Consider the following 19,944-nt stretch of genomic DNA (forward strand, 5'->3'; position numbering starts at 1 on the left):
CCGCTCCGTAGTGAGTGCGGGAGGCTGCGAGGCCCCGTCCCGCCGAGCAGCACACGGCGAGGGGCGGCGGTGCCACTCGTCACTGTGGGCAAGGGACGGACGGCAGCTGCCCCATGGTAGCCGGGCGAGGCGCAGGGCGGAGCCCTCTCGCGGGAGCCATAGCGGGGGAAAGCAGCCGCGATTCCCAAAGTGGCCGGGGACAGCTGCGGCGGCCGCGCCCGGCGGAGAGCCCGTCCCGGGGAGGGGGCCGGCACGGCGCCATTTCCAGCCGGCCGTGCTGGAGCCGCTCCCGCCAGGGCCTCCCGGCCCTCAGCGCCGGGCCCAGGGAAGGCTGAGCCCCTGTCCCCGGCGGGACGGGCCGAGCGGGCCGGGCCGAGCCCCTGCCCCCGGCGGGACGGGCCGAGCGGGCCGGGCCGAGCCCCTGCCCCCGGCGGCGCCCCTGAGGGAGCAGCCCGGGGCCGCCCCGGGCAGCAGCGAGTGCCATGTTAGGGCAGAGCCGCCCTGGCCGCGAGCCCGGCGCGCCAGGCTCGGCTCGCTGCTGCCTGGGCTTGCTCGTCACGGAGGAAAACGTGTGTGTGGAGAGCAGAGGAAAGCTGTCCTCATAAAGCCATCCCCGGGCAGCGCCGGTGAGCGGGATCGCTACCCGCGCCTCACGACCGCCGTGCTCCTGAGGGGCTCACCAGCCACCATCGCCAGTGGCAAACATCAGTCAGCAGCTGTGCCCTTTCCAGCTTGGTGTTCACATGGCCTTCGTCAGCAGGGTGATGGTATTTACCGTGACTCACAAGCAAACTCTGAAGACCGTAATTCGGCTTCTTGGCTGTCTTGAAGGTTTTGGTGTTGGTACAGCCTCTTTGCTTGCTCAGATGGCTTAAAAGGTCCTGCCCTTACCACAGTGTGATGCTGGCAAGGAAAGCTGGCTGTTCTCGTGTGATTGCCAAGCTGTCTGCTTTACACTGTTTTCTTCAGTGTCTTGCTCTCTCTTACAGTTCTGTGCAAGTTGCTGTCAACATTTGCTTTGGATGTTACCTAAAAATCCAGCACACCATGACTCTTCGAGTTCAGACTGTACGTGCAAGTTTATGAGCAGTTTCCCAGTCCCAGAGATTACCTGTTCTGTAAGAACTGTAGTGAATTCCACCAACACTATCCCTATTCCTTGAGTATTTACACAAATACCAACTATTATGCTGAGCAAAAGCACTATGTTGGTCACTATTCAAAAATTTGTGGCATGACCTTATATCACTGCACCTTCACTTTTTTTGAAGTGCAGCATTAGTGCCCTTGGACAGCTGTTAGGAATCTCACATCTTGCTAAAAAGCAAAATGACAGGAACACTATGAAAAAGTTGCTTTGTCAGTTAAAGCACCACTAACTCTACCAAACACTATGAGCAATTCAACTGGGGTGGATGGCATTTGGTGGCTTGGTAATCTCTTACGGTGACTTGCACTCTGGTATTAGCTTTAGCTCTGTTCTAACTGCCAAACACATCTTGTGTTCACAATCACTTGGGAATCCTACACAAGAATATCCAGTGCCATAAACAGTCACTGCTGTTCACCAAAATTTACATTTCTCTATGCTCATGTATTCCAAGTTTCTGGATAGGAGAGACTGGCACTTAAAGCAGTGGCTGCTGCTTCATTTGTACAACACCTAGTTTCTGGTAATTTCCTTGAGGTTAGATGGGAATGGGAATTAAAAGTGGCTTTCAGGGGAGATGTTCATAGCTCTGGGGCTGAAGGAGCAAAAATGAGAATCCTACAAGTATGGAGTGTCAGTGGAGGAGACAACCCTGCTTGTCAATTCCAAGGGATTTAAGGAAAGTGGAACTGTGGGCAGAGCCAACCACTGTAAGCATGACAGCCTGACTTCCACTGAGCTGAAACATTAGAGCTGAAGTCACTAAAACATTCCCCTCACACAGAGGTAAGTTTGCAAGTGGGGTATGGCAACAAAACACCTGATCTTTAAACCAAAGGTGTTGCTTACAGCTCAAGGTGCTAGAAAGAGGTTAGTCATGCTTCATCATACACTGTATTTGAGGTGCCGCTTACTAATTAGTGCAGAATATTGTCCTTATAGGAAAGCATTTACTGTTAAAAATAGTCTCCTTTCTTCTCCCTCAACACCTCATACTTTGATTTTTAATTGTTGAATAGTTGTCATCCATATTTTATCTTAGCTAGAAGCTGAATAAATATTTTTAAAGGAGTATTAGCTCACTGCCAGATAACTACAGGCTTTTCCTGAAAACATTCTCCAGGTTCTGCTTTTCAGGCTAGTGTTGGACTGATGTACTTTGAGTACATGCTACAAAAATACCACTTTGAGTGGTATTTTTTTTATTCCCGCCCCCATGCAGTGCTAAGTATCTGAAAGGTATTGACTTTTTTCCTGCCTTTCCCTTCCCTAATTTGCATGAGAGATGATGATGTGAAGGAAAACGTGTTATATCCAAGTACCCCCTTCTACCTGGCAAAGTTGACAGTGAAGCTGTTTGATAGCAAAGTCACTGACAGCAGAATTGCTGGTGTGCAAACACAAGCCAAGCCATGCCATTCCATACCAGTTCCTCCTGCTTGTCTTGCCATGTCCTACACAGTATCTTCAAAAGTAGCCAGAATTCATAAATGAACAGAGGTATCTCTCACACTTCCCACTACCAGCTGCCATGCAGTGAACACAATTTACCTTTGTATTTGAGATAAGTCTTTTTTTTTCAGTAGTTAGAATTCCCTTTTACACATGAGAAGCTTTCAGAGCAATCTGAAAGTGCAGGCTGGATAGCCATCATGACCAGGAGAGGCAGTATAATGGAAATACAAGCTCAAATATTGATCTTACTAGCATAGTGTGCATTGGATAGTGAAAGTTCAGTGTGAAACATTGATTTACAGACAATTTTCAGATATGTAAATGGACTGGCAATAGAAGCTTTGATCTCATTAATTTGTAATATAACAAGTGGGTAATAAGTTGGGACTTTTGTACTCACAGTGATTACATGGCTACAGTTTATGCTTTATCATGAATCTGTCAAGATGATGAACAAGTTCAGTATTTTTGTAGCTAGCAGGGATCAGGGCATGCTCTGTGCAGTAAGAGGCTGTAAGTAAAACCAGGCTAACAAGATCTTTGGATTTATCTGAACAGGAATACAAGAGAACTTGGAAGAAAGGAACCTTACGATTGCCACTGACTGTGAGAAAGAGAAGCCTTCAGGCTGAGGGAGCTGCTGATCAGTAGGGTAATTGCCTAATTACTTGTCCAACTGTTAAATGGCTTCTGATAAAAATATCTCTGCCTAGACAGGCTGTAATCTGACTTCTCCCAAAATGGAAATGCTATGCCAAAACTCCTAATAAGAAGAATATAAGGCACCATCCTCTATAGGCATCCTTGTAATACCAATCCATCAGTTTGTCGCAATGAAAACCAGCATACCAATGAAAGCACAGTAACAAAATTGACACTGTATTTTTCTCCAAGAATCCTCCAGATTATTAATTCAGAGTATACAATACCACTATACCCTTTCTGTGCTTACTTTTCAAAAAGAAGTTACGTTTACTGCCATGTCAGCATAAGTAATACCGATGAGCTGGTGCTGATTGGGAAGTTTAATCAATGAAACTGAGTTCATATGTAGGCTTGTATGTCAGTGCTGCCATTTCTGTAACTGAATGAATAGGAAGTGTGCTGTAGGACAATTTTACTATTTTATAGTTTTTATATATAGTTATTTATAATTTTGTGAGGGACAGGATGGAGAAAACAATGAGAAAGAAGAGTGACATGGACCTTTCCTGTTTTATGGCTTTTTAAAAGTCCATCCAAAGGAGCTGCTATGACATAATTTCATTAGCCCCTTAAAAACCACTGAGCCGTAACAAGGTTCTCATGCCTTTGTCCCTCTTTTCCTTTCCCTCTGCAGGGATCAGAGGGTTCTTTGCTGTCATCCCTAAGAGCATTGGTATGCTTGTAGAAAGTGTCTCAGATCTCTACAAACCTCAGTGTATCCTAGGTAAAGAACCTGACTCACACACCCCTTCCCACTCCAGCCTTGGGAATGTTTCCTCCTCCCCCTCAAAGAAACATTGAGAGGTTAAGCAAGAGCAGCACCTTCCCAACAATTCTTAACTCCTTGAGAACTGAAGTCCTTGTTCAGGCTTGCTGAGTCTAGAACAAGGATCTTGGAAGGAGTTCTGACAAACTTACTGATTCCTGAGGGATCAGAAGACATATCCTTTTTCTCCTTCCCTGGTCCATCAGTTACTATTCTGCACTGCCTCTTGCACAAGTCCAAAAATATCCTGAAAATTAATGCATTTAGTTGTCTGCAGTTCGGCTATGCTGAAACAAGTGAAAGATTTAGGCATAAACAGCACAGATTTTCAGGGAGCTAGTTCTATGGTTTATACAGCAAATATATATAGGAAATATTAATTCAAATGTTTGTTTACCACGTTGATCTGCAGGATATCCAAATCTGTGGAGTTGATATTCAATAAAAAGGAAAAGCATACCCTTCCTTTCTTCCCACTGTTGGGTGTTCTGGAAAATGCTCCTTTTTTGGATTAATGTTATAATTACTTTAAGAAAATCAATAGAAATTTGTGGCAAAAAGTACCCAAAGCAAACTGTAGTGCTGCCCCTGGATCAAACAAAGCTGTTTGCCAGTGCAGTGATCATATTATGAGAACTTTCCAAAAGCAGTGCCTCAGAAAGTGGTTATGGCCAAGAGTAACAAAAGCATTAAGTCCAGGGACCTTTAAATCAGAGGGTATTTTGATGCTATTGGCTACTGGATCATGTCTCTTTAGCTCATTTGCAGAGTTTTTCTATTTAGTCAAAACTTGGCCAGACAATGGTAAATTAAAAATTAGCTTTGTAACTGGATCTAGCTATTAAAATGCTTTAACATTAGGATTTAACAATCCTAGCTTTGTTTGGAAAAGCAAAGGAAATAAATTGGGAAGGACTAAAGGCAAGCTGCAACAACAACAAAAAATAATAATAAATTGCAGAACCTCTGAAGTGCAATGCAGTATGTGAAGGGCTTAATACATTACAGATAAACCTATGTGTTGCTCACCATCCTGCCAAAACAATTGTAATACCACCCAACCCTCCAAACAGAGCTTTACAAATCAAATACCATAGAAAACTGCCTACACAGAAGCTTATATCTGCTAGATATAAGCATACTAAATTGTATTATTACAGAGGGGTAATAAGGCCTTGGCCACAGAAAATTTGCTGTTGTTTGAAGTCTGAAGGAGTGTGGTGTTGGAGTGGCAGGACTAGGATTTCATTGTACAAACAAAATCCAAAAGGTCAAAGTACCCTACAAGAAGACACTATTTTGAAAAGTAGACACTTGAACTGCTTAGAGGAAGAATATATTTTGTTACTTTGGCTATTGACCTTGTAATCCAAAAAAGCACAAATCTTTAAATCACTTTAAATAATTTAGAATTCATTAGAAAATACAGTGTTTGTGTCTCCAGGAGAACTACTCGCTCTCAATACACTCCAAACAACATGACATATTTAGAATGCAAGGAGTCAACAGATTTTCATCTGATCTGTAAAGTAAAATAAGTTATTTAGCATTTTTATTTCCTACGAGTGGCCAAACAAAAAGACTTACCCATTTGCAGCCAAGGCTGAGTGACAAGCAGCTCCACCAGTGAAGACACTCTGTTTCCGTATGAATCTGTTCTTCAGAGTACACAGGTAAATAAACAGGGACTCTGAGCCACCAGTGGGATGGTTCTGCTTCCCTCCCCATGGAGCAAACCACAGCATGGCAGCAGAATTCTCACTCAAATAGCACACCTGATGTGCAGATGCACTTCTCTCCACATCAGTTTGTGCTCATGTACATTGTACACTGTCAAATATGTATACATAGAAATTCAAACCCAGGAACTGGATAATCTGAAAAGAATTTTTGGGTTAGCATATTTTCTGAGGACTGGCCCACACTGCAAAGATTCTAATTCTATATATCATTTGGAAATCCATCTTTGTTTATTATTATGATGTCTCCATGCATGCGTTAGCTCCTTTTAAATGTCTATTAGAAAACACAATATTGTTAGTCCTACTGAATTCTTATGCAATTTTAAGCATTTTAATGGCCACTTAACTAAACCCCTCAGGAAAGCAGTACAGAAAAGGCAGAAAACAGACTTGCTGAAGTCAGTGGAATATGCATTTAACTCTTCATGAGTGCATTGGTGTGCTGTATGAGACATGGACATGGCAATGAACCAGATTCTGCCTGCAGATATGCATTCTTTAATCTCATTTGCTTAAGTGGATGTTGCCACAGGCAAAATTTGGACCTGTGTACTCTTAAACTAGAAATTGTTTTCGTAGTGATTGCAAGTATTAATACTAAATGTACACAGCATGAGCCCTATCATTTATAATATCTAAGCTTTTAGTGCATTAAAATTTTAATAAAAAACATAAATTTGAAATAGCAATGATTCTTACAAATTTTGTCTTTTAAATCCTGGTAAGCAAACAGTGCATAAGAGTATCAGGAAACAGCAGTGTGTTGTAACTCTTGCAACATTATTACAAGTCCCAGGCATTTACTGTTTTCTCAAAGGCAGTCTCAAAAATATAAGAAAGCCTTTTACCCTCATATAAAAAAAAAAAAAAAAAAAAAAAAAAAAAAGAAAAAAAAAAGAAAATGTATTTGCCATCTAAAGGAAGCTCAAAATAAATTTTTTGAAACATATAATTTTTTAATCCTATCATAAAATATGTTGTGGCCTGACACAATGTTTTTGAGTATAGTCACGTTCCACTACTAAGATGTTATCATAAGGGCCTTCATAAAAAAGAATTAATTTCACAAAGCAGCTGAATCTGTATTATAATAGCTGGGATTTGCATATGTATTCTGGTTCAGGGACTTTGGGAAAGAAACAAAGACTAGAGCATTGCAGCAGACTGTAAAGATCTGGTTGATATCAAGTGAACAAGAGATACTGATTAGTGTGAGCAAAGGACTGTTAGTGACTGGAAGATTTGAGGCTGAGGAGAGAACTGCGGAGAGTTCAGTCTGTACCGGGCTTGTGGAGCTGGGTGTGTGCAGCCCTCCTCCCTTTTCCCTCTGGCCCAATTCCTGCTTCCACAGGAAGGAAACACACAAGTCAGTCAAAAGGAAATCTGAGTGTGCTCCTCCAGGCTGGCCAATTGTCCAGAATTGACATCTGCTCTTCATTACAGCAATGGATTAACTGGGCAGTTTGAACAGTGTCACTGGGAGTGATCTCAACAGTGTTAGGATTTAGATCAAGGAGCAGGATTCTCAATTTTAAGTAAAAATTATTAAAGTTGTTATTTTTTATTTTTAATTTATAAGAAAGTATCATTAGAAAGTGAGATGAGATGAGATCTGTCCAAGTAAGTTTTAGATAACTGAAGGTGCATCAAGTACTCTCCTACAAAAGCTGGGGAGAGCAATAGTTATAAGGGCATAATCTCAACAGTTTCTTCCTTCCTCAGATTGTAGGTTATAAAAAAAATTATCATGTTATCAATATGTGGGGCAGAATCTCCTGCTGATGGAAGTCAAATTCTCCTCTGGAAGCGAGTGTTTTTCTGGGAAAATTGTCCTGCAAACAGGACAAATCAGCTCACTCCTCACTTCCAGAACCTTGCAGGACTGCTGCAGTTTTACTGCAGTGCTGCTCTGCACGGGGTGGTGGAAGGTAAAGGTCTTGTCCTTAGCAGCCTTTTATGTATGTGGACCTGTTGTAGTTGCCAGATCAAACAGCCTTTAGCTGTTGTGAAAATACAGACCTGACAACACTTTGTAGGTGCAAATGGTTGTGGGTTTGATGGGATTTAGCAACATTCTGTCATCAGCACTGAATTGCTTGAGTTCAAAAGCTGTACAATTGACTTCTCAATTGTTCCTGAAAGAATATGTGAGGTCTGTTGGGATGAGTCATTTATCCAGTGTGTGTTCTCATCTGAGCTTCTCCATTAGTCTTATCCATTGATGTTTTTTATTTTGAGTTTCTTCATCCAGGTTGGGATGGTGTTGTCCTGGGGAACTTGTTACCACATCATAAGGAAGCATTGCATTGGCTCTTCAGTTTGCGAATTTCTGGTTTTAGTTATATTTTGCATTTTAGCAAGCTTTGTCTGTTTGAACACAGTATGAATGGAGTGGAGACTGGATTTTTATGTGTTCCTCCCAGCGGAACTGCTCAGTGTCTAATGCTATCTACCTGTTCTGCCTGAGAGGCTCATGTCACAGTGGGGCACCTCCAGTCATCGTCCCAAAGGGGGCTGTTTCCTCTCCCTTTTCATCCACATGTCCTGTTTTCTTAGCCACAAGTCCAGCCACCACTCAAGCTGTTAGTGGGGGTTAGGAGGAAGTGAATGCTCCCCTTTCAATACAAAGAAGCTGTGCTGTTCTGGTGGATTTTTTTAATTATCTATTTAGAATTAAATGCAGCTGGTATTCCACCATCTCTGTGAACAGGTTTGACTCAACCTGGTAAGCAAAGCTTTCCATTTAAGCCCCAAAAGGGTACACATATGCAAGATCCTAAAGCATCATTAAGTTTTTCTTTCTCTTTTAGAAGATAGGCCATTTCCCTTACATGAGAAGAGCAGAATTTTTTCTAGTCATGCATTACAAAGACAGTACTAATGTTCAAAAAGATACTGAGTATTTGAGAACTTTGAGCTTTCTTTGTTTCTGAATTCCTCTGTAAGAACCATAGCAAGCTGTTTATTATCCTTTAATTGAAAGCCTATTCCATAGGCTCTTAAATTACAATTAAAAAAATGTTTCTGTATCTTTTCTCATATTCCTTTATTATGCACAAGCTTGCTGCCACCATAGTGACTTACTGCCCTGATTTATCAATACCTTCCCAAAACAACATGTGACAATCCTCATTTCATTTCAAGAGTATATATTCATTTCCTCTTGTGTTAAAACTGGAGTCTCTGTCCAGCTCCATCTCAGGGTTGCATGCATTGGTTGCTGCTTGTCCCAGTAACAGGCAAGGAGCAAAGCGAGTCAGAGCTGCTGAGGCAGCTCAGATGAATGTCCTGGCACTGGCTCTGGGGATGCCCAAACATCTCCCTGCCTTGCTGGCTCAGCCAGGTGCTGAGTTGGTCCTCACAGCAGGATAAACAAGGGGTGAAAAGGAGCTGCAGCCCTGGAACAGGAGACAATGAGAACACTGAGGGTACACAACACTACTCACTTGCTCCAGTGGGGCTGTTGTCCAAGCTGAGAGCTTCAACTTATTAGGACAGCCATCAGCATTTTAAAAATCAGCTTTGTCTTTGAAGTTAGCCACACTTACTGTGTGCTTCAGGTACAGACTTAATTCAAATATGCACAGCAAGGACTCCTATATCTTTTTTGCAAACCACAATATCCTGTACAGTGTCAGTTTAGTTAACAAAGTGCACTTGGAAATCATTGCTAACACCTGAGAACAAAAATTACTTCGGTTCCCTCACTAAGTTAAAAGTATAAAACAATATATATTAAATTTAAAAAAAAAAGCTTTAAATTAAACACTTTTTTACCTATAAATAAGAGTCCAGTTATGAGTGAGGGTGTTGTGAAGTTCTGAACCTATATTCATGTACATGTTGAATGCTCATTGCATTCTGTGCAGGATGATTCACTTTTTCCAACTACTGCAGTGTTGCACATATGGAATGTGTTGTATATTGTCAGCCAGTACTGCACTATGCTTCATCCCCCTGTGTATATAAACCATTCTGAGTAGTTCACTGATGTCCTTATTTCTGCACTGTTCCTCTCAGGATAGAGAAGGCAAGGTTTTTTGATACTTTATTTTGTAATCTAAGTATGTGATCTAATAATATATTTAACTTTGTTGTAACAGCTACTCCAAGGACACAGGACATTATTTGGTGCTATGTTAACTTGGACAGTTTGATTTCAAAGCACTTAGCTTGTGATCCTAAAATTGTTCCCTTTTGAGACTGTGTGTTCTGCTTTGGGTTTTCTTAGATATAATAAGATTATCTTTGAGCTTTTTGATCCCCTTCAAGTTTTGACCATTTCATTTGTAGACGATAAAAGCATCTTCCTGTGGTGTAAGGTCTTCCCATCTGCCTTAACCATTCAGTGTTCCACTAACGGGATGAAAGCTTTTATTTGCATCCAAACAAAAGCTTAAAGCAATCGACTGTCAATAAAGCTGCTGGCAGCTGTTCCAAAATCCTCACGACAGTTTATAGATAGCCAAGGCTGATTGGCACTGCTGCTGAATTCCTGAGGAGGGTGGAATTGCAACCAGATCCAGGGGGTGTATTGAGGGGATATGCATCTTCTCCTTTCTTCTGACATCTAGCCCAGGACTAGAGCAAGCTCTCATTTTTTATTCAGTCCTTTGGGTGCTGCAGTTTTTAGGGTTTGGGGATTTTTTGAGTGTTTTTTTTTGGTCTGTACTGGAAGCAATAGCAGCATCACCTCTCAGATTAAGCCTGGTTTTCAAACTCTGTGTGAATAGCTTTTGCAACCTCCTTCCTTTGGTTATGTTTGTGACAGACAAAGCACTCCCAGCTTCTTGTAGCTGTGTCCAAACAGGGAATTAACAAATATATGCCATAAATTAAGGCATAACATAATGAAACAACTCTTAAAACGTTGAATCACTTCTGCTGAAAACATTGAAGACCAGGACTGGAGAGTCATTCCCTCAGCCTCCTCCCTCACATGACCTAAAACCAGCCTGACAGGTGAGAAACTGGCTTTCTGGTGTGGCTTTTTTGCCTGCTTTGATAGTGCCTGCAGCCCTGCCAGGTGCAGGGTGTGGCTGCATGGGAGCTGAACTGCCTTGTGCTGAGTTGTTTATCTTTGCTGGGAAACCAAAAAACAAAACCTGCCTTTACCAACCTGTGGTAGGAAACTTTGGGCTTAGATATTGTGCTCAAAGAAGACCACCTGTGGTGAAAGGAGTCCCATCTGCTGCAGTGGAGGTGTATCAGTTAATATGGAATAATTAAACCCACAATGAAAAAATAAGGATCTATCCCTTTGGAATATACTTTTTTGTTTGTTTGTTCTCTCCTAATGGCTAAGTGTAAATATTATGGGCTTCAGTAGAATCTGAGTGAATAATGCTCTCTGCCCTTCCAAAAGCAGAATTGTAACTTTGTGAACTTCCTATATTTCCTACTGTTTTCTGTATTCTTAGAATAAATGGTGATGTGGGGTTTGGAGGGTTTTTTTATGTATATCTAAAGAAATCCACAGTGCTAAGACTAGCCTTGAAGGCCACATTTTTCTGGCCCTTGACCAGAAGTACAGCCAGCTGAAAAACAATGCCACTGTATTAAACTCTGTACTAAAGTACTGCAGGGCCTTTACTGTTAAACGGGATATTTGCCTGTCAGTAGATATTGGGATGCAAAATATTTATTTCATAAACAAATTAAGTTTTAATATAAACAGACTTCCAGGTTTTGTTGTGTTAATGGGCTTGAGGACATTGATACCAGCCCTGAGGAAGAAGACATGGGGGTGTTGGTGGAAGAGGAGCTCAACCTGACTGAGCAATGTGCGATCACAGCCCAGGAAGCCAAATGTGTCCTGGGCTGCAGCAGAAGGAAGGGGCTGTGCCTCTGCTCCTCTCTCCTGAGACCCCACCTGCAGAGCTGCCTCCAGCTCTGGGCCCCCAACACAAGCAGGATGTGGAGCTGTGGAAGCAAGCCCAGAGGAGGCCATGAAGATGCTCAGAGGGCTGGAGCACCTCTGCTCTGGAGACAGGCTGGGAGAGCTGGGGGTGTTCAGGTAGAGAAGGTTCTGAGGAGACCTTAGAACTCTTCCAGTGCCTAAGGGGGCCCCAGAAGGCTGGAGACGGACATTTGGGAAGTGTATGCAGTGACAGGACATGGGGCAATGGCTTTAAACTTAAAGAGGGAAGGGTTGGATTTAAATATAAGGAAGAAATTCTTCCCAGTGAAGGTTGTGAGGCACTGACTGGCACAGGTTGCCCAGAGAAGTTATGGTTGTCCCATCCCTGGAATTGTGCTTGGAGCAACCTGGTCTAATGGAAGGTTTACTTAACTAGATGATCTTTAAGGTGTCTCCCAACCCAAACCATTCTATGACAGGAATTATTTTTTTTGTCTTCTCTGTGTTATTTGTGTACCATCTCCCCCTCAGTCTCTTATTTCATCTCTCATGGAAAGTTAGGAATACATTAGAATAAAAGTTTTCACTTCAGAAAAAAGAAAGAAAAGCAATCTCATTTTTCTTTCCAGAAACATTTTCTTTTTCAGAAACAGGGAAAGCAGCCTTCTAAGTTCATCCAAAGATATATAAAGCACTTGTATAAATTACTTTATATGGTGTGAGGAACTGCAGGAGCCTGTTTCTTTTGAAATCTTGCAGAATGCAGTATTGGCTTTCAGATCTTGATCTTGCAGTAGAATACTAATGTGAACTCTTCTGGGGAATTTTCCTAATGGCTTTACCTAAAATGACTGCTTTACATAGAATACATAAGGGAAAATACTGACTTGTCAAAATTCAAATAATTTTGTGGGAACAAATAATTTTCTTGAGGTTTTTGACAGGGAAGCAGCTTCTCAGTTGAATGAGAAATGCACTGCATGTGCCCCTGTCCACCGAATTTGGCTGTCTTTAAGTCTCCACTTGCAGTTCTGCTGGCAGCCTTGCTTGGTAACTAATGTGTGGTTTTTATGTCAGGTTTTTATTCTCACCTACTGAGGATGTTTCATTTCTTATCTGTGCTAGAAATGCTTCAGGACAGAACTGAGACTGAGTGTTTGTAGTCTGCTTAAGCAACTCCACTGGTTCGGATTCCTGCCCTGCTGTTCCCAGCATATGCCAGGTATCTGCCCTGGGAAGTGTTTACCAATCACCTGGGAGTTGGATAGAGACAGGCTGAGGATAAGGCTCCTGTTCTGAACTGATCCACTCAATTCTCACTGCATTCTTCCTCTTAGCAGCCTGTCTCTGATGATGTTTTTCCTCCAGGCTGGATCAGCATATACATGTTTTGTTTTATTTCCTGTCTTCCATTAAAAAAAAAAAAAAAAAAAAAAAAAGGAAGCTTAGTGACACCTGTTTCACCTGCATGGAGAACAGGGCACTCAAATCATGTGGTGTGACACCATTGTCCTCTCTGCAAGGAGCATGATACCACCACCCCCCCAGTCTTAGGCAGTTTAGTAAGGTGCTGTAGCAGGATGCTTTCAGCATGCTGTCTGTTTGTTTCTGTCCTTTTGGATTCCATCCCAGCATCAGAGGCTTCAATATTCAAACCTTTTCATACAGTGCTAGTTTTCAAGTTCACAAGTAGTTGCCAATACTGTTTTAATTGAAGTCACATCATAGAATATGTTCAATAATTTGGGACTGCCTGATATGTTCTGGCCTTTCAAGAAAGATTCAGTCTCTTGGAGCCATTTGCTGTCAGGAGGACTTTGCCAGTAAGCTGGTTTATACATTTCAACATTTCCATTTTGCAGTTTTTCCAGAAGATGCTGATTTTTTCCCCTCTTTCTTAGATAAATAGGAGTCAGACACTTGAAATGAAACCAAAGCAAAGAAATTTTAAAAGCTGACTGGAGCAGGAATGTTTGCTTTCAGTTTGTTGCTTCCTCTTCTGATCATGGAATTTGATTAAAACTTGGTTTAGAGATAACAGCAAACCCACATATCAATGTATCATGTAGTAATATCTGCTAACACTTCTTTTGAAGAAGGGATGATTATAAACTCTGCCTTTTAAGTTTTTTTAGTACAGAGGAGACAATATTTCTGTTGCCAAGATCATAGTTCTTGTTCTACTTTTTTCCTGTTTTGGATCAAGCAAAGAATAAGTCTGTACCATGTAGCTCTCACTAAAATTCACAGACTAAGGGTTTGTTTTTTTCTGGGGAAAAGATGGTGAAGGTATTAGTCTAAAAGAAAAAAAAATATTCTGCTGTACTGAGGTTGATTATACTGAAAAAATAGCTTTAAGTAAAAAGACTTATTTTATTATTATTTGACATTTAAAACTCCATTGATTTGTTTAGTAAGTTTCCCCTACTGCACAACTTTGTAATCAGAGAAGACTTGTGAGGAGACATTAAAGATGTGCTAGTATTTATCACAGAAGAGTGAGAATGCTACAAAATGGTTGGTTTGGGTTGGGTTTTTTTCCCCTCATAAGTCATAGGAATCTTTCTTGTAGGATTTTTTTTAAAAAAAAGTATTTATGCTTTGTGATGCTCAGCAAGACAGGAATATAACCCCCTAAAGGCATGTGAATAGGATTAAATCAAACATTTACTGTTCTTTGGGTATATGAGTCAATAGGGATCAATAATTCTTCTGTTTTAGTACTTTCTTTGACAGTGGATTTTAAAATTCTGAAACTTAGAATGAAAGATGAATTTGGCCATAAGAGATTATGCTTTCAGAAACTTTGTATTTCTGCAGGGTATGCTCACACTTCTGTCTAAAATTCAGTTGGCCTTGATTGCTTTAGGAAAAATCCTCACATCTCTGCCCATCTCTAATCATTGACTGGGAGAAGTTTAGTTCCCAGTCTTGAACTGGTGCAATTTAATTGATGCAGCCTACTGGCTGCAAATCAAACGTTTTACAGTGATAACCACCAACAACTCTTTATCAAGCTTTATGCATGTAGTGAAACACTTCTTTGTTGTTGTTGTTGGTTGGTTGGGTGTTTTTAAGTGGAAGAGAACAGGACTGGGCTCCTATTTGTGTTGCAAAGGCAAAGTGTGGCTTTGATTGTGTGTGTGACTGTTGAAGGACTGGCTGGGACAGCAGGTGTGGAATTCCTGCAGGCAGGAACAGCATTAGCATTAAGACTCCTACTGGTTGGTTTCTAGATAATAATTACATAGCGAAAGTTGTCTGTGATTGCAGGAGGACAAAGAATGCTTCCTTGCTCTTTGCCAAAGCTCCCTCAAAATACCTCCCTCAAACTTACTGCAGATATTTGTTCCAAAATTAGGCTTAATTTGAACCCACAGCAAAGAAACTTAAGCCATGTGTAGCAGTGCCACCTAGTGTATACTATTACTCCTTGGTTTTCCATGTTCCTGTATCTTGAGTCTATAACGTTCATGAAAATAAACATTACCTCTGCCTTGTAGAAAATGTTTTAAAGGTGAGTCTCTTGAAAATGCGGGCCAGGATATCTTCTTACATGAAATAAGCACCTACCTGATGGCTGTTTCACTCCTCTTTGCTGAGTTAATGACAATAATAATTTGAAGTTATCCATGCACAACAAATTATTTATCTCATGTTTAGCTTTTAAAAGGAGATGGACAGGTAGGATAGAGCAGCAACTGGATACTACTCTTGCCCAGGAAGTACCAGCTTGATATTGTGGATTTTTCATTGTGCATTGATAATATTGTAAAATTATTCATGGAATAAAGTAGCACTTATTATGACAAAAACTGGTAAAATATGTCTGTCAATCTACATTACAGACTTGATTTGGGAAGTGGAGGAGTAGAAATGAGGATTAGATTACAGATTCAAGCAGTAAATGGTTTATCCTGTGTGAAAATTCTGAAAAGACATGGGCTTAAACTTGCTGTAGGTCTTAGCAAATTGTTGTCATTTATAACTCTCAGTCTAATGGCTGTTCATGCTGTTGAGTTTTGGCTCCTGACTGGCAAAGAATAGTCCTCACAAGTCTGAACCTTTGTTATGACAAATAAAGACGTGGAATGGATTTTTATTTTTCACTATAATCCCTCTAAAGATAGACTAATGAAATCTAAACAAGTTTTTCTGGATTTTCACCGGGCTTAGGAAAACAGACATTTACTCCTGTGTAACTCTAACCTAGAGGAAGTTCATCAGTGCAGCTGGAGCTGCTGGGAATTGAATGTTTTTTCTAGATTCCCAAAGGAAACACTGTCAGCCAAAGTTAGAAATGGCAGGACAGAAAGCAAAAGGCACAACGGCTGGATTTATACTGATACAGTATTTATGCTGCTTTGCCTTCCAAATCAGCTGCTGAAGCTCTTTTCCAGTTAAGAATTGTTTATCTAGTGCTGTTTAGCTTAATACAGAGACACTTCTGAAGCCACTAGTTCTGAGGGAATGTGGAAAGCCCTATCTTGAGTTCAGGTATGGACATGTGGCCCTCTTTGACTGCTGACTCCAGACATGGGAAGGAGAGAAGACCAGCAGGATGGGCATATCTCATGTTTCTCAAGAAAATCAGATCATTACTTAAAAACGTGGGCACCCACTAGACTGTTTTTATTTTTGGTGGATATGAGGCTAATCTCTTCACAGTACTTCTCTACCAATAAAGGTTTGCTATTATTTTTGTTAGGTGGACCAAAGTGCTGGAGAAACAAAACTCCAAATTATATTAAGAACATTCTGTCTCCAGAACTTTGAGCTGCATAACTCTCAAAGAGGATTAATGTTTTGTCTGTTATCAGTGAAGGGTATGGACAGTGCTTCTGACTGAATGAGCTTGTTATTTCACTCACACCATTTTAAGGGGTTTATCTTATTAGCTGTAGTTCAGTCTCTCACTGTATAATTTTGGAAGCCCTGGAGTGAAGGGCATTCAGGTATCTCTAAGTTTATGGTAGCTTAAGTTATTTTTTAAAGTACGTAACATATATTAAGGTATCCATGGCTCCGTAGCTGGTGATTTTGTGCAAATGTTGTCAATGGCAGGAATATTTCAGAGTGCTTCCTGGCACTGATCCACAACTCATGGCTTTGAAAACCAAGGTTGTTGCATGGAATCTGAAGCATTTTGGAAGAAGCAATACCTTTGCTGCTGATAATTGTGAGTTATCTTACTCTGATTCTACTTACTAACCTAGTGGGGAGTCATGGCTTGTACAGAGAAGGAGGTGGACTGATCTAGATCCTCCCATTCTTCTCTGTGAATGTGCTTCTGTGATCTGTGGTCTATCACCAAATGGTAGAGGAACATTTCAGGGGACTCCTTGTTAAAATGTTAGTGTTGCATCACAGACACCTTTTCTGTTTTTCTCCCCTGGATTATGCAATAAAAAGTTTTGAAAGTGCAGCAGAGGTGGAGATATTAATGGCAACGTCTTCCCAACTCTGCATTAGCCAACCTGGTTTATTTTGGTGTTGCAGTCTGCATTAGGTCCTTCTGCAGACCCCTCCAGGGCAGTCTTCTGCCACAGTCAGCAAAACCAGGGAGCTTTGGAAGGGGATTGCTTGAAACCCCATCTCAGAGCTTTAATTCTCAAGGGGCAGCCACATCAAATAGCAAACGTACTCACACGGCTGGTTTCAATCCAGGGCAAATCTGTGGATGCCACACTGACAAACACAATCAGAGGTATGTGTTTTGGCCCAGGGAGAATCAAAACAAAACTAAACTGCGAGGGCAAGTTAGGCAGCCTTCCAAGGGAGTCCAGGACAATATCTGGTGCATCCTGTGTCTCAGTGGCCTTGCATCATCAGCAGCAGAACATACAAACTCTTCTGAGGTGGCGTTGTGCTGAGGGCTGCAGTGAGGATTTCACCTGGTAGGCTATAGCTACAATGTATGTTTTATTTTGCAATATTAAAAAGCCTTCATGGGAACCTAGCAAATTATTTGAAAGGTTACCAGGTTGTCAGGTATTCTTGAAAGCTGGAAAAGAGGTTTCTCATTTTCTTCCTTTCAGGTGAAAAGTTCATTGTCCATTAAATTCCTGATTGTGTGTTGGACTTGTGGCCTTTTCCTATTTGTTCTGCTGTTTTAAATGAAAGCAAAATAACTGATGTAATCTTGTCAGCAGTTGTAGGGCTTGACTATTTTTAAGGATTTTGAAGGGAAAGTTCAGATAATGTGCAGACATGAAGGTGGTAGAGCTAAACTGAGTGGAGCTGAATCTTAGAGGCAGTGGCAGGCATTAAACGGGGAACCTGTGAGGAGCTGGAAGCCTGTGAGGAGCTGGAACTTTGCCACAAGCAGTTTGAGCAGCAGTGTCTGAAAAGAGGCCATCCTTCCCAAGGAAGGGAACAGTTTAATTCTGACTACAAATGAAGTAAAGCTGTAGGAGAATTAATTGCCTATGTCCGTTAGCAACTGTACTTTAGTATTTCACAAGTAGATCAGTCAGAATCTAGTCATTTGTAAGAAACTTCCCCACATGGTCCTCTGAAAACCAACACTCAGCAGAGCTGTTAATGCCCAAAAATCAAAGTGAATGGTCCTATGAGGCTACACTCATGTATTGATTTTAGAATTTTATGAACTTACAGCTGTGCATTAATGTTGTACATTTCCCTTTCCCAAAAGCATATAACTCTGTTCTGCTCTTGTCTGAACCAGGTTTTTGCCTTTTGAAAATCTCATTCATTAACTCAATTAAGGAATTAAAAGTTTTGACAAACTTCTCTTTGTTCCAGTTCAAATATTAAGGGAAGCAGTGAGAAAGCCAGTAGATCACACAGAGCAGGAAAACAACTGCAACGTGTAGCCTCAGATTAATGCCCTGCTTAAAATCCTTGTGGTTTCCTGTATGAAACTGGGAAGGGGGATTTTCTGGAAGAAAATTGCTTGCAATTAAAAATTCATTCTACAAGCAGCAGTTTTCTTTGTCTTAAAGCTCTACTGCATTTTGATGGTGATAGAGAAGGTCATTGTTGTTCAGTCCCTGACATATCTTATTTTGTTGTAGTATAAAAACCCCAAGCTTCTCTAGTTGTTAATAAATTAGTATAGAAACAAAACCCTTGTATTTTATAAAAAACTTGGAGTTTCATATCAAATAAGGCTGGGAAATGTTTTAAGCTGAAAACCAGATTTTTGCTCTCCTACTTGTGAACAGCAGAAATACAATTGAAAAACTAGACTAACATGTTCAACAAAAGACAAATATTCCTTGCCTATCACAGCAGAAAATAAAAGGACGGGTGTAAACAAAAGGAGGCAGTGCCAGTACCTAGAATGCACCTCTTTCCTCTGACCACATTTGGTTTTCCCCCTCTGGCTGATGCTTTGATAAAAAATGGTTATAATAAGACCGCTTGCTGACTTCAGAGGGAGCTGCCACAATCCACGTCCTTGGCTGATCTCCTGTTGCCCCAGCTGGGCTGTGACCTGAACAATTTGACAGTTTAATTTTTTCAAGTGAGCCCAGCTATGGCATTGATGTTAGAACTTAACTTTATTAGCTCTGTGTCTTGGCTCGAGCATCAGTATTGCCTCAACATCAACATAAAAGAGCAGAATAAGGTGCAGTGGGTAATTCCACCCTCTGAGTTGGCATTGCTTGCTTCCTATGATATCACAGTTGACTTTACACTGCCTAACTTGGGCACAGCTGTGCTTTGATTTATGTAATTTTTTTTCCATATGGCATTACCATATCCTTAGTCACAGCATCTTAATTTAAGATGCTGCTATGCATTCCAGTTGGGTGGAATTTAACATTTAGATTTTTAGCTAAACTTAACATCCCTAGAGTCCTTAGAGTTAGAGTTTGAAGGTGCTTTTTTTTTTTTTTTTGTTAGTTAAATAATTGCAATGCCAGTCAAGCAAAGTTTTCCCAGGCTGTCTGCTGCTGATGCAAAGTGGGATACTCAGTTTGTTGATAGCAGGGTAATGCCCTGCTCAAGGAATTGCCCAATTCAATGGCAGAAACTGAGGAGCACCTTGATTATTAGTCAGCTATGTTATGGGAACTATTTGAAGTCTTGGCTGTTACTCCAAGAAACTACTTAATAAAAATATGTATGAATCAAACAACAACACCCCTGCCAAACCCCCACCACTCCCATCCAGAGAAACCCAGTTGCGATACTGAGAGTGTGGACAGGGTGAATGCATTTTGACTGCTCTGTTCTGAATGGGTCACAGAACTGCACTTCCACTTCTTTTTAGTTAGACGAGCACAGTTGTGTTTAT

The sequence above is a fragment of the Poecile atricapillus genome, chromosome 14, assembly GCF_030490865.1.
Source record: "Poecile atricapillus isolate bPoeAtr1 chromosome 14, bPoeAtr1.hap1, whole genome shotgun sequence".
Taxonomy (NCBI): Eukaryota; Metazoa; Chordata; class Aves; order Passeriformes; family Paridae; genus Poecile; species Poecile atricapillus.